This window comes from Oncorhynchus mykiss, chromosome 28 (assembly GCF_013265735.2).
Source record: "Oncorhynchus mykiss isolate Arlee chromosome 28, USDA_OmykA_1.1, whole genome shotgun sequence".
NCBI classification, from domain to species: Eukaryota; Metazoa; Chordata; class Actinopteri; order Salmoniformes; family Salmonidae; genus Oncorhynchus; species Oncorhynchus mykiss.
The window spans coordinates 36640029-36653957 of record NC_048592.1 but is presented as its reverse complement, the minus strand read 5'-3'; the positions used below and the strand labels follow the sequence as shown (position 1 = coordinate 36653957).

Sequence of the window (13929 nt, the reverse complement as noted above, 5' to 3'; positions counted from 1 at the left end):
AACCCTGCGCAGGAAGACAACATTGGATTTCAAGTCTACTCTGCCATCAAAACTTACTCTGTTATCTTGCAGTCCTTAACAGCTCGACTATCTCACAACCAACAGGATCTGTTCTGAAGAGCGTATTTGAACTCCTTTTTGTCTTGGAAGATATATTCTGAGCACCTGAATCAAAGGACAAGTCCACAGATTAAGGACATTATCCATATCAACTCCCCAATGATCAGTAACAATTAAAGACTGGATTGTCAAAGCGCTGCGCGCAGGGTTCAAAACTGCACTGGGCGAACCCAATGGATTTCGAGGTCAACGATTTAACCACTCTGCAATCACAGCTTGCTGAGTTAGCTCACACAAGGACAAAAGTATCCAAATGCCTAGTTGAAATATTTTTCAAGTATAATAAGCTATTTTCTGAGCACTTCAATCGTTAGACGAGCCCATAAAGTAAGGACAATTTAAATTCAGAGGAGACAGATCCATTTACTAAAGGTCTACTTTATCATCACCCTGTAAAAACTGTCCAGGGAGAACATATTGGATTTTGATTCCAATGCTTAAACCACTTGGCCATCGCAGCAGTAGGAATCTAAGGAAAGTGATGAGGAGAAAGCAGAAGTGGGCTATACGCTTCGAGCAAGGTAAGAACATGGGTGGGGAGACCCCATTGAAATTCAGGTCCAACGTCTAAAGAACTCGGCCATTGCAGCTATTGGAATGCAAGTAAAGGGATTGAGATTTGGAAACAGACATCATTGGTGCAAAATGGTCAACTTGATGGCACGACATATTGATCTTATTTCGCCAAGTAACCTCGGTCCTTTCCAAAGCTGTGAAGGTTGGAAGTTTAATGTGCAAGTCAAAAAACTATGTGCAGAGAAAGTACAAGTGGACTATTCACTGAGAATAAGATTTTAAAAAGAGCAGGGAGACGCAATTGGGTTTCAAGTCTGAGGACTTAACCACTTGGCTCTCAGATTTTCCATCGCAAATCTAACACAAACAGCAGTATCTGTACTGAAGAGCCTATTTGAACTGCTTGTAAAGGCAGATATATTCTGAGCACTTGAATCAAAGGACAAGTCCATGCATTAAGCACATTATCCATATCAAGTCACCAAGGATATGTAAAAAAAGAAATGGTTTGTCATAGCGCTGTGAGCAGGATTCGAACCTGCGCGGGGAGACCCCATTGGATTTCAAGTCCAACGCCTTAACCACTCGGCCATCACAGCTTGCTCTATTAACTACCAGGCCTTAACCAGTCGTTTATCTCATTCTGTCAATTTTACTTCTGTAAAGACGAGACTGTCTACTGAAGAGCCTATTTGAACTGTTATTCAAGGAATACATATTCTGAGCACTTGAATCAAAGGACAAGTCTATGCATAAAGCATTTCATCAATATCAAGTCACCAATGCTATTTTACAAATAAAGACTGGTTTGTCAATGCGATGCAAGCAGTTTTAAAAACTGTACAGGGAGACAACACTGGAGTTCATTTGCAAAGTTTAAACCACTTGGCCATCGCAGCAGTAGGAATCTAAGGAAAGTGTTGAGGAGAAAGCAGAAGTGGGCTATACGCTTCGAGCAAGGTAAGAACATGGGTGGGGAGACCCCATTGAAATTCAGGTCCAACGTCTAAAGAACTCGACCATTGCAGCTGTTGGAATGCAAGTAAAGGGATTGAGATTTGGAAACAGACATCATTGGTGCAAAATGGTCAACTTGATGGCCCGACATATTGATCTTAAGTAACCTCGGTCCTTTCCAAAGCTGTGAAGGTTGGAAGGCAAAAAACTATGTGCAGAGAAAGTACAAGTGAACTATTCACTGAGAATAAGATTTTAAAAAGAGCAGGGAGACGCAATTGGGTTTCAAGTCTGAGGACTTAACCACTTGGCTCTCAGATTTTCCAACGCAAATCTAACACAAACAACAGTATCTGTACTGAAGAGCCTATTTGAACTGTTTGTCAAGGAATATATATTCTGAGCACTTGAATCAAAGGACAAGACCATGCATTAAGTACATTATCCATATCAAGTCACCAAGGATATGTAAAAAAAGAAATGGTTTGTCATAGCGCTGTGAGCAGGATTCGAACCTGCGCGGGGAGACCCCATTGGATTTCAAGTCCAACGCCTTAACCACTCGGCCATCACAGCTTGCTCTATTAACTGCCAGTCGTTTATCTCATTCTGTCAATTTTACTTCTGTAAAGACGAGACTGTCTACTGAAGAGCCTATTTGAACTGTTATTCAAGGAATACATATTCTGAGCACTTGAATCAAAGGACAAGTCTATGCATAAAGCATTTCATCAATATCAAGTCACCAATGCTATTTTACAAATAAGGACTGGTTTGTCAATGCGATGCCAGCAGTTTTAAAAACTGTACAGGGAGACAACACTGGAGTTCATTTGCAAAGTTTAAACCACTTGGCCATCGCAGCAGTAGGAATCTAAGGAAAGTGATGAGGAGAAAGCAGAAGTGGGCTATACGCTTCGAGCAAGGTAAGAACATGGGTGGGGAGACCCCATTGAAGTTCAGGTCCAACGTCTAAAGAACTCGACCATTGCAGCTGTTGGAATGCAAGTAAAGGGATTGAGATTTGGAAACAGACATCATTGGTGTAAAATGGTAAACTTGATGGCACGACATATTGATCTTATTGCGCCAAATCACGTATTAACCATTCGGCCATCACAACTTTCTCAATTAGCTCACACAAAGACAAAAGTATTCTGAGCACTTGAATCACTGGACAAGTCCATATCTTAAAGAGATTATCCATATCAAGTCACCAAGGATATGTTCAAAATACTGGTTTGTCATAGCACTGCGAGCAGATTTCAACCCTGCGCAGGAAGACAACATTGGATTTCAAGTCTACTCTGCCATCAAAACTTACTCTGTTATCTTGCAGTCCTTAACAGCTCGACTATCTCACAACCAACAGGATCTGTTCTGAAGAGCGTATTTGAACTCCCTTTTGTCTTGGAAGATATATTCTGAGCACAAGTCCACAGATTAAGGACATTATCCATATCAACTCCCCAATGACATGTTGCAAATAAAGACTGGTTTGTCAATGCGCTGTGAGCAGGGTTCGAACCTGCGCGGGGAGACCCCATTGGATTTCGAATCCAACGCCTTAACCTCTCGGCCATCACAGCTTGCTGAATTAGCTCACACAAGGACAAAAGTATCCAATTGCCTAGTTGAAATATTTTTCAAGTATAATAAGCTATTTTCTGAGCACTTCAATCGTTAGACGAGCCCATAAAGTAAGGACAATTTAAATTCAGAGGAGGCAGATCCATTTACTAAAGGTCTACTTTATCATCACCCTGTAAAAACTGTCCAGGGAGAACATATTGGATTTTGATTCCAATGCTTAAACCACTTGGCCATCGCAGCAGTAGGAATCTAAGGAAAGTGATGAGGAGAAAGCAGAAGTGGGCTATACGCTTCGAGCAAGGTAAGAACATGGGTGGGGAGACCCCATTGAAATTCAGGTCCAACGTCTAAAGAACTCGGCCATTGCAGCTGTTGGAATGCAAGTAAAGGGATTGAGATTTGGAAACAGACAACATTGGTGCAAAATGGTCAACTTGATGGCACGACATATTGATCTTATTGCGCCAAGTAACCTCGGTCCTTTCCAAAGCTGTGAAGGTTGGAAGTTTAATGTGCAAGTCAAAAAACTATGTGCAGAGAAAGTACAAGTGAACTATTCACTGAGAATAATATTTTAAAAAGAGCAGGGAGACGCAATTGGGTTTCAAGTCTGAGGACTTAACCACTTGGCTCTCAGATTTTCCAACGCAAATCTAACACAAACAACAGTATCTGTACTGAAGAGCCTATTTGAACTGCTTGTCAAGGCAGATATATTCTGAGCACTTGAATCAAAGGACAAGTTCATGCATTAAGTACGTTATCCATATCAAGTCACCAAGGATATGTAAAAAAAAGCAATGGTTTGTCATAGCGCTGTGAGCAGGGTTCGAACCTGCGCGGGGAGACCACATTTGATTTCAAGTCCAACGCCTTAACCACTCTGCCATCACAGCTTGCTATGTTAACTACCAGGCCTTAACCAGTCGTTTATCTCATTCTGTCAATTTTACTTCTGTAAAGACGAGACTGTCTACTGAAGAGCCTATTTGAACTGTTATTCAAGGAATACATATTCTGAGCACTTGAATCAAAGGACAAGTCTATGCATTAAGCACTTCATCAATATCAAGTCACCAATGCTATTTTACAAATAAAGACTGGTTTGTCAATGCGATGCAAGCAGTTTTAAAAACTGTACAGGGAGACAACACTGGAGTTCATTTGCAAAGCTTAAACCACTTGGCCATCGCAGCAGTAGGAATCTAAGGAAAGTGATGAGGAGAAAGCAGAAGTGGGCTATACGCTTCGAGCAAGGTAAGAACATGGGTGGGGAGACCCCATTGAAATTCAGGTCCAACGTCTAAAGAATCGGCCATTGCAGCTGTTGGAACAAGTAAAGGGATTGGGATTTGGAAACAGACATCATTGGTGTAAAATGGTAAACTTGATGGCACGACATATTGATCTTATTGCGCCAAATCACGTATTAACCATTCGGCCATCACAACTTTCTCAATTAGCTCACACAAAGACAAAAGTATTCCTTTTTGTCTTGGAAGATATATTCTGAGCACCTGAATCAAAGGACAAGTCCACGGATTAAGGACATTATCCATATCAACTCCCCAATGACATGTTGCAAATAAAGACTGGTTTGTCAATGCGCTATGAGCAGGGTTCGAACCTGCGCGGGGAGACCCCATCGGATTTCGAATCCAACGCCTTAACCTCTCGGCCATCACAGCTTTCTCAACTAGCTCACAAAAAGACAAAAGTATTCTGAGCACTTGAATCACTGGACAAGTCCATGTCTTAAAGAGATTATCCATATCAAGTCACCAAGGATATGTTCAAAATACTGGTTTGTCATAGCACTGCGAGCAGATTTCAACCCTGCGCAGGAAGACAACATTGGATTTCAAGTCTACTCTGCCATCAAAACTTACTCTGTTATCTTGCAGTCCTTAACAGCTCGACTATCTCACAACCAACAGGATCTGTTCTGAAGAGCGTATTTGAACTCCTTTTTGTCTTGGAAGATATATTCTGAGCACCTGAATCAAAGGACAAGTCCACAGATTAAGGACATTATCCATATCAACTCCCCAATGATCAGTAACAATTAAAGACTGGATTGTCAAAGCGCTGCGCGCAGGGTTCAAAACTGCACTGGGCGAACCCAATGGATTTCGAGGTCAACGATTTAACCACTCTGCAATCACAGCTTGCTGAGTTAGCTCACACAAGGACAAAAGTATCCAAATGCCTAGTTGAAATATTTTTCAAGTATAATAAGCTATTTTCTGAGCACTTCAATCGTTAGACGAGCCCATAAAGTAAGGACAATTTAAATTCAGAGGAGACAGATCCATTTACTAAAGGTCTACTTTATCATCACCCTGTAAAAACTGTCCAGGGAGAACATATTGGATTTTGATTCCAATGCTTAAACCACTTGGCCATCGCAGCAGTAGGAATCTAAGGAAAGTGATGAGGAGAAAGCAGAAGTGGGCTATACGCTTCGAGCAAGGTAAGAACATGGGTGGGGAGACCCCATTGAAATTCAGGTCCAACGTCTAAAGAACTCGGCCATTGCAGCTGTTGGAATGCAAGTAAAGGGATTGGGATTTGGAAACAGAAGTGGGCTATACGCTTCGAGCAAGGTAAGAACATGGGTGGGGAGACCCCATTGAAATTCAGGTCCAACGTCTAAAGAATCGGCCATTGCAGCTGTTGGAATAAGTAAAGGGATTGGGATTTGGAAACAGACATCATTGGTGTAAAATGGTAAAGTTGATGGCACGACATATTGATCTTATTGCGCCAAATCACGTATTAACCATTCGGCCATCACAACTTTCTCAATTAGCTCACACAAAGACAAAAGTATTCCTTTTTGTCTTGGAAGATATATTCTGAGCACCTGAATCAAAGGACAAGTCCACGGATTAAGGACATTATCCATATCAACTCCCCAATGACATGTTGCAAATAAAGACTGGTTTGTCAATGCGCTATGAGCAGGGTTCGAACCTGCGCGGGGAGACCCCATCGGATTTCAAATCCAACGCCTTAACCTCTCGGCCATCACAGCTTTCTCAACTAGCTCACAAAAAGACAAAAGTATTCTGAGTACTTGAATCACTGGACAAGTCCATGTCTTAAAGAGATTATCCATATCAAGTCACCAAGGATATGTTCAAAATACTGGTTTGTCATAGCACTGCGAGCAGATTTCAACCCTGCGCAGGAAGACAACATTGGATTTCAAGTCTACTCTGCCATCAAAACTTACTCTGTTATCTTGCAGTCCTTAACAGCTCGACTATCTCACAACCAACAGGATCTGTTCTGAAGAGCGTATTTGAACTCCTTTTTGTCTTGGAAGATATATTCTGAGCACCTGAATCAAAGGACAAGTCCACAGATTAAGGACATTATCCATATCAACTCCCCAATGATCAGTAACAATTAAAGACTGGATTGTCAAAGCGCTGCGCGCAGGGTTCAAAACTGCACTGGGCGAACCCAATGGATTTCGAGGTCAACGATTTAACCACTCTGCAATCACAGCTTGCTGAGTTAGCTCACACAAGGACAAAAGTATCCAAATGCCTAGTTGAAATATTTTTCAAGTATAATAAGCTATTTTCTGAGCACTTCAATCGTTAGACGAGCCCATAAAGTAAGGACAATTTAAATTCAGAGGAGACAGATCCATTTACTAAAGGTCTACTTTATCATCACCCTGTAAAAACTGTCCAGGGAGAACATATTGGATTTTGATTCCAATGCTTAAACCACTTGGCCATCGCAGCAGTAGGAATCTAAGGAAAGTGATGAGGAGAAAGCAGAAGTGGGCTATACGCTTCGAGCAAGGTAAGAACATGGGTGGGGAGACCCCATTGAAATTCAGGTCCAACGTCTAAAGAACTCGGCCATTGCAGCTGTTGGAATGCAAGTAAAGGGATTGGGATTTGGAAACAGACATCATTGGTGCAAAATGGTCAACTTGATGGCACGACATATCGATGTTATTGCGCCAAGTAACCTCGGTCCTTTCCAAAGCTGTGAAGGTTGGAAGTTTAATGTGCAAGTCAAAAAACTATGTGCAGAGAAAGTACAAGTGAACTATTCACTGAGAATAAGATTTTAAAAAGAGCAGGGAGACGCAATTGGGTTTCAAGTCTGAGGACTTAACCACTTGGCTCTCAGATTTTCCATCGCAAATCTAACACAAACAGCAGTATCTGTACTGAAGAGCCTATTTGAACTGCTTGTCAAGGCAGATATATTCTGAGCACTTGAATCAAAGGACAAGTCCATGCATTAAGAACATTATCCATATCAAGTCACCAAGGATATGTAAAAAAAGAAATGGTTTGTCATAGCGCTGTGAGCAGGGTTCAAACCTGCGCGGGGAGACCCCATTGGATTTCAAGTCCAACGCCTTAACCACTCGGCCATCACAGCTTGCTATATTAACTGTCAGGCCTTAACCAGTCGTTTATCTCATTCTGTCAATTTTACTTCTGTAAAGACGAGACTGTCTACTGAAGAGCCTATTTGAACTGTTATTCAAGGAATACATATTCTGAGCACTTGAATCAAAGGACAAGTCTATGCATTAAGCACTTCATCAATATCAAGTCACCAATGCTATTTTACAAATAAAGACTGGTTTGTCAATGCGATGCAAGCAGTTTTAAAAACTGTACAGGGAGACAACACTGGAGTTCATTTGCAAAGCTTAAACCACTTGGCCATCGCAGCAGTAGGAATCTAAGGAAAGTGATGAGGAGAAAGCAGAAGTGGGCTATACGCTTCGAGCAAGGTAAGAACATGGGTGGGGAGACCCCATTGAAATTCAGGTCCAACGTCTAAAGAATCGGCCATTGCAGCTGTTGGAACAAGTAAAGGGATTGGGATTTGGAAACAGACATCATTGGTGTAAAATGGTAAACTTGATGGCACGACATATTGATCTTATTGCGCCAAATCACGTATTAACCATTCGGCCATCACAACTTTCTCAATTAGCTCACACAAAGACATAAGTATTCCTTTTTGTCTTGGAAGATATATTCTGAGCACCTGAATCAAAGGACACGTCCACGGATTAAGGACATTATCCATATCAACTCCCCAATGACATGTTGCAAATAAAGACTGGTTTGTCAATGCGCTGTGAGCAGGGTTCGAACCTGCGCGGGGAGACCCCATTGGATTTCGAATCCAACGCCTTAACCTCTCGGCCATCACAGCTTGCTGAGTTAGCTCACACAAGGACAAAAGTATCCAAATGCCTAGTTGAAATATTTTTCAAGTATAATAAGCTATTTTCTGAGCACTTCAATCGTTAGACGAGCCCATAAAGTAAGGACAATTTAAATTCAGAGGAGGCAGATCCATTTACTAAAGGTCTACTTTATCATCACCCTGTAAAAACTGTCCAGGGAGAACATATTGGATTTTGATTCCAATGCTTAAACCACTTGGCCATCGCAGCAGTAGGAATCTAAGGAAAGTGATGAGGAGAAAGCAGAAGTGGGCTATACGCTTCGAGCAAGGTAAGAACATGGGTGGGGAGACCCCATTGAAATTCAGGTCCAACGTCTAAAGAACTCGGCCATTGCAGCTGTTGGAATGCAAGTAAAGGGATTGAGATTTGGAAACAGACATCATTGGTGCAAAATGGTCAACTTGATGGCACGACATATCGATGTTATTGCGCCAAGTAACCTCGGTCCTTTCCAAAGCTGTGAAGGTTGGAAGTTTAATGTGCAAGTCAAAAAACTATGTGCAGAGAAAGTACAAGTGAACTATTCACTGAGAATAAGATTTTAAAAAGAGCAGGGAGACGCAATTGGGTTTCAAGTCTGAGGACTTAACCACTTGGCTCTCAGATTTTCCATCGCAAATCTAACACAAACAGCAGTATCTGTACTGAAGAGCCTATTTGAACTGCTTGTCAAGGCAGATATATTCTGAGCACTTGAATCAAAGGACAAGTCCATGCATTAAGAACATTATCCATATCAAGTCACCAAGGATATGTAAAAAAAGAAATGGTTTGTCATAGCGCTGTGAGCAGGGTTCAAACCTGCGCGGGGAGACCCCATTGGATTTCAAGTCCAACGCCTTAACCACTCGGCCATCACAGCTTGCTATATTAACTGTCAGGCCTTAACCAGTCGTTTATCTCATTCTGTCAATTTTACTTCTGTAAAGACGAGACTGTCTACTGAAGAGCCTATTTGAACTGTTATTCAAGGAATACATATTCTGAGCACTTGAATCAAAGGACAAGTCTATGCATTAAGCACTTCATCAATATCAAGTCACCAATGCTATTTTACAAATAAAGACTGGTTTGTCAATGCGATGCAAGCAGTTTTAAAAACTGTACAGGGAGACAACACTGGAGTTCATTTGCAAAGCTTAAACCACTTGGCCATCGCAGCAGTAGGAATCTAAGGAAAGTGATGAGGAGAAAGCAGAAGTGGGCTATACGCTTCGAGCAAGGTAAGAACATGGGTGGGGAGACCCCATTGAAATTCAGGTCCAACGTCTAAAGAATCGGCCATTGCAGCTGTTGGAACAAGTAAAGGGATTGGGATTTGGAAACAGACATCATTGGTGTAAAATGGTAAACTTGATGGCACGACATATTGATCTTATTGCGCCAAATCACGTATTAACCATTCGGCCATCACAACTTTCTCAATTAGCTCACACAAAGACAAAAGTATTCTGAGCACTTGAATCACTGGACAAGTCCATATCTTAAAGAGATTATCCATATCAAGTCACCAAGGATATGTTCAAAATACTGGTTTGTCATAGCACTGCGAGCAGATTTCAACCCTGCGCAGGAAGACAACATTGGATTTCAAGTCTACTCTGCCATCAAAACTTACTCTGTTATCTTGCAGTCCTTAACAGCTCGACTATCTCACAACCAACAGGATCTGTTCTGAAGAGCGTATTTGAACTCCTTTTTGTCTTGGAAGATATATTCTGAGCACCTGAATCAAAGGACAAGTCCACAGATTAAGGACATTATCCATATCAACTCCCCAATGACATGTTGCAAATAAAGACTGGTTTGTCAATGCGCTGTGAGCAGGGTTCAAACCTGCGCGGGGAGACCCCATTGGATTTCGAATCCAACGCCTTAACCTCTCGGCCATCACAGCTTGCTGAGTTAGCTCACACAAGGACAAAAGTATCCAAATGCCTAGTTGAAATATTTTTCAAGTATAATAAGCTATTTTCTGAGCACTTCAATCGTTAGACGAGCCCATAAAGTAAGGACAATTTAAATTCAGAGGAGGCAGATCCATTTACTAAAGGTCTACTTTATCATCACCCTGTAAAAACTGTCCAGGGAGAACATATTGGATTTTGATTCCAATGCTTAAACCACTTGGCCATCGCAGCAGTAGGAATCTAAGGAAAGTGATGAGGAGAAAGCAGAAGTGGGCTATACGCTTCGAGCAAGGTAAGAACATGGGTGGGGAGACCCCATTGAAATTCAGGTCCAACGTCTAAAGAACTCGGCCATTGCAGCTGTTGGAATGCAAGTAAAGGGATTGAGATTTGGAAACAGACATCATTGGTGCAAAATGGTCAACTTGATGGCACGACATATCGATGTTATTGCGCCAAGTAACCTCGGTCCTTTCCAAAGCTGTGAAGGTTGGAAGTTTAATGGGCAAGTCAAAAAACTATGTGCAGAGAAAGTACAAGTGAACTATTCACTGAGAATAAGATTTTAAAAAGAGCAGGGAGACGCAATTGGGTTTCAAGTCTGAGGACTTAACCACTTGGCTCTCAGATTTTCCATCGCAAATCTAACACAAACAGCAGTATCTGTACTGAAGAGCCTATTTGAACTGCTTGTCAAGGCAGATATATTCTGAGCACTTGAATCAAAGGACAAGTCCATGCATTAAGAACATTATCCATATCAAGTCACCAAGGATATGTAAAAAAAGAAATGGTTTGTCATAGCGCTGTGAGCAGGGTTCAAACCTGCGCGGGGAGACCCCATTGGATTTCAAGTCCAACGCCTTAACCACTCGGCCATCACAGCTTGCTATATTAACTGTCAGGCCTTAACCAGTCGTTTATCTCATTCTGTCAATTTTACTTCTGTAAAGACGAGACTGTCTACTGAAGAGCCTATTTGAACTGTTATTCAAGGAATACATATTCTGAGCACTTGAATCAAAGGACAAGTCTATGCATTAAGCACTTCATCAATATCAAGTCACCAATGCTATTTTACAAATAAAGACTGGTTTGTCAATGCGATGCAAGCAGTTTTAAAAACTGTACAGGGAGACAACACTGGAGTTCATTTGCAAAGTTTAAACCACTTGGCCATCGCAGCAGTAGGAATCTAAGGAAAGTGATGAGGAGAAAGCAGAAGTGGGCTATACGCTTCGAGCAAGGTAAGAACATGGGTGGGGAGACCCCATTGAAATTCAGGTCCAACGTCTAAAGAATCGGCCATTGCAGCTGTTGGAACAAGTAAAGGGATTGGGATTTGGAAACAGACATCATTGGTGTAAAATGGTAAACTTGATGGCACGACATATTGATCTTATTGCGCCAAATCACGTATTAACCATTCGGCCATCACAACTTTCTCAATTAGCTCACACAAAGACAAAAGTATTCCTTTTTGTCTTGGAAGATATATTCTGAGCACCTGAATCAAAGGACAAGTCCACGGATTAAGGACATTATCCATATCAACTCCCCAATGACATGTTGCAAATAAAGACTGGCTTGTCAATGCGCTGTGAGCAGGGTTCGAACCTGCGCGGGGAGACCCCATTGGATTTCGAATCCAACGCCTTAACCTCTCGGCCATCACAGCTTGCTGAGTTAGCTCACACAAGGACAAAAGTATCCAAATGCCTAGTTGAAATATTTTTCAAGTATAATAAGCTATTTTCTGAGCACTTCAATCGTTAGACGAGCCCATAAAGTAAGGACAATTTAAATTCAGAGGAGGCAGATCCATTTACTAAAGGTCTACTTTATCATCACCCTGTAAAAACTGTCCAGGGAGAACATATTGGATTTTGATTCCAATGCTTAAACCACTTGGCCATCGCAGCAGTAGGAATCTAAGGAAAGTGATGAGGAGAAAGCAGAAGTGGGCTATGCGCTTCGAGCAAGGTAAGAACATGGGTGGGGAGACCCCATTGAAATTCAGGTCCAACGTCTAAAGAACTCGGCCATTGCAGCTGTTGGAATGCAAGTAAAGGGATTGAGATTTGGAAACAGACATCATTGGTGCAAAATGGTCAACTTGATGGCACGACATATCGATGTTATTGCGCCAAGTAACCTCGGTCCTTTCCAAAGCTGTGAAGGTTGGAAGTTTAATGGGCAAGTCAAAAAACTATGTGCAGAGAAAGTACAAGTGAACTATTCACTGAGAATAAGATTTTAAAAAGAGCAGGGAGACGCAATTGGGTTTCAAGTCTGAGGACTTAACCACTTGGCTCTCAGATTTTCCATCGCAAATCTAACACAAACAGCAGTATCTGTACTGAAGAGCCTATTTGAACTGCTTGTCAAGGCAGATATATTCTGAGCACTTGAATCAAAGGACAAGTCCATGCATTAAGAACATTATCCATATCAAGTCACCAAGGATATGTAAAAAAAGAAATGGTTTGTCATAGCGCTGTGAGCAGGGTTCAAACCTGCGCGGGGAGACCCCATTGGATTTCAAGTCCAACGCCTTAACCACTCGGCCATCACAGCTTGCTATATTAACTGTCAGGCCTTAACCAGTCGTTTATCTCATTCTGTCAATTTTACTTCTGTAAAGACGAGACTGTCTACTGAAGAGCCTATTTGAACTGTTATTCAAGGAATACATATTCTGAGCACTTGAATCAAAGGACAAGTCCATGCATTAAGCACATTATCCATATCAAGTCACCAAGGATATGTTAAAAATAAAAAATGGTTTGTCATAGAATGGCTTACTGAATAGCTCAGTGACTTTCAACGTGGTACCGTCACAGGATGTCACCTTTCCAACAATTCAGTTCGTCAAATTTCTGCCCTGCTGTCAACCGTATGTCCTGTTATTGTGAAGTGGAAACATCTAGGAGCAACAACGCCTCAGCTGCGATGTGGTAGGCAACACAAGCTCACAGAATGTGACCGCCAAGTGCTGAAGCGCATAGTGCATAAAAATTGTCTGTAACACTCACTACCGAGTTCCAAACTGCCTCTGAAAGCAATTTCAGGACAATAACTGTTTGTTGGGAGCTTCATGAAATGGGTTTCCATGGCCGAGCAGCTGCACACAAGCTTAAGATCACCATACACAATACCAAGCATCGGCTGGTGTGGTGTAAAGCTCACTGCCATTGGACTCTGGAGCCGTGGAAATTAATTATCTGGAGTGATGAATCACGCTTTACCATCTGGCAGTCCAACGGACGAATCTGGGTTTGGCGGATGCCAGGATAACTCTACTTGCCTGAATGCATAGTGTCATTTGAAAAGTTTGGTGGAGGAGGAATAATGATCTGTTTTTCATGGATCGGGCCCCTTAGTTCCAGTGAAGATAAATCTTAACACTGCAGCATAAAATTACATTCTAGATATTCAGTTATTGCAGCTTGTTTGGTAAATATTTCACACGGCTGTGTTGGCTGAATGGTTCATGTGTTGGACTTGAATCACTGAAAATTTGGAAACTTGACGGCATCACATGTTGAGCCTATCACTACAAAATCTATAAATTCTATACAAAGCTGT

At 41.7% G+C, this 13929-nt stretch overlaps 13 non-coding genes across 13 annotated transcripts; all 13 read right to left on the bottom strand.

Annotated features, from left to right (window-relative positions):
- Positions 1–1153: 1153 nt before the first annotated feature.
- On the bottom strand, positions 1154–1235 carry trnas-uga. The gene has a single exon. It is a non-coding gene; the product is annotated as a tRNA-Ser (tRNA).
- Positions 1236–2087: 852 nt separating this feature from the next.
- trnas-uga lies at positions 2088–2169 on the bottom strand. Its single transcript has one exon. It is a non-coding gene; the product is annotated as a tRNA-Ser (tRNA).
- A 931-nt stretch (positions 2170–3100) lies between these two features.
- On the bottom strand, positions 3101–3182 carry trnas-cga. Its single transcript has one exon. It is a non-coding gene; the product is annotated as a tRNA-Ser (tRNA).
- Positions 3183–4000: 818 nt separating this feature from the next.
- trnas-uga lies at positions 4001–4082 on the bottom strand. Its single transcript has one exon. It is a non-coding gene; the product is annotated as a tRNA-Ser (tRNA).
- A 710-nt stretch (positions 4083–4792) lies between these two features.
- On the bottom strand, positions 4793–4874 carry trnas-cga. The gene has a single exon. It is a non-coding gene; the product is annotated as a tRNA-Ser (tRNA).
- Positions 4875–6141: 1267 nt separating this feature from the next.
- Positions 6142–6223, bottom strand: trnas-uga. The gene has a single exon. It is a non-coding gene; the product is annotated as a tRNA-Ser (tRNA).
- Positions 6224–7520: 1297 nt separating this feature from the next.
- trnas-uga lies at positions 7521–7602 on the bottom strand. The gene has a single exon. It is a non-coding gene; the product is annotated as a tRNA-Ser (tRNA).
- Positions 7603–8312: 710 nt separating this feature from the next.
- Positions 8313–8394, bottom strand: trnas-cga. Its single transcript has one exon. It is a non-coding gene; the product is annotated as a tRNA-Ser (tRNA).
- Positions 8395–9211: 817 nt separating this feature from the next.
- trnas-uga lies at positions 9212–9293 on the bottom strand. The gene has a single exon. It is a non-coding gene; the product is annotated as a tRNA-Ser (tRNA).
- Positions 9294–10246: 953 nt separating this feature from the next.
- trnas-cga lies at positions 10247–10328 on the bottom strand. Its single transcript has one exon. It is a non-coding gene; the product is annotated as a tRNA-Ser (tRNA).
- Positions 10329–11145: 817 nt separating this feature from the next.
- trnas-uga lies at positions 11146–11227 on the bottom strand. The gene has a single exon. It is a non-coding gene; the product is annotated as a tRNA-Ser (tRNA).
- Positions 11228–11937: 710 nt separating this feature from the next.
- Positions 11938–12019, bottom strand: trnas-cga. The gene has a single exon. It is a non-coding gene; the product is annotated as a tRNA-Ser (tRNA).
- An 817-nt stretch (positions 12020–12836) lies between these two features.
- On the bottom strand, positions 12837–12918 carry trnas-uga. Its single transcript has one exon. It is a non-coding gene; the product is annotated as a tRNA-Ser (tRNA).
- Positions 12919–13929: the final 1011 nt, after the last annotated feature.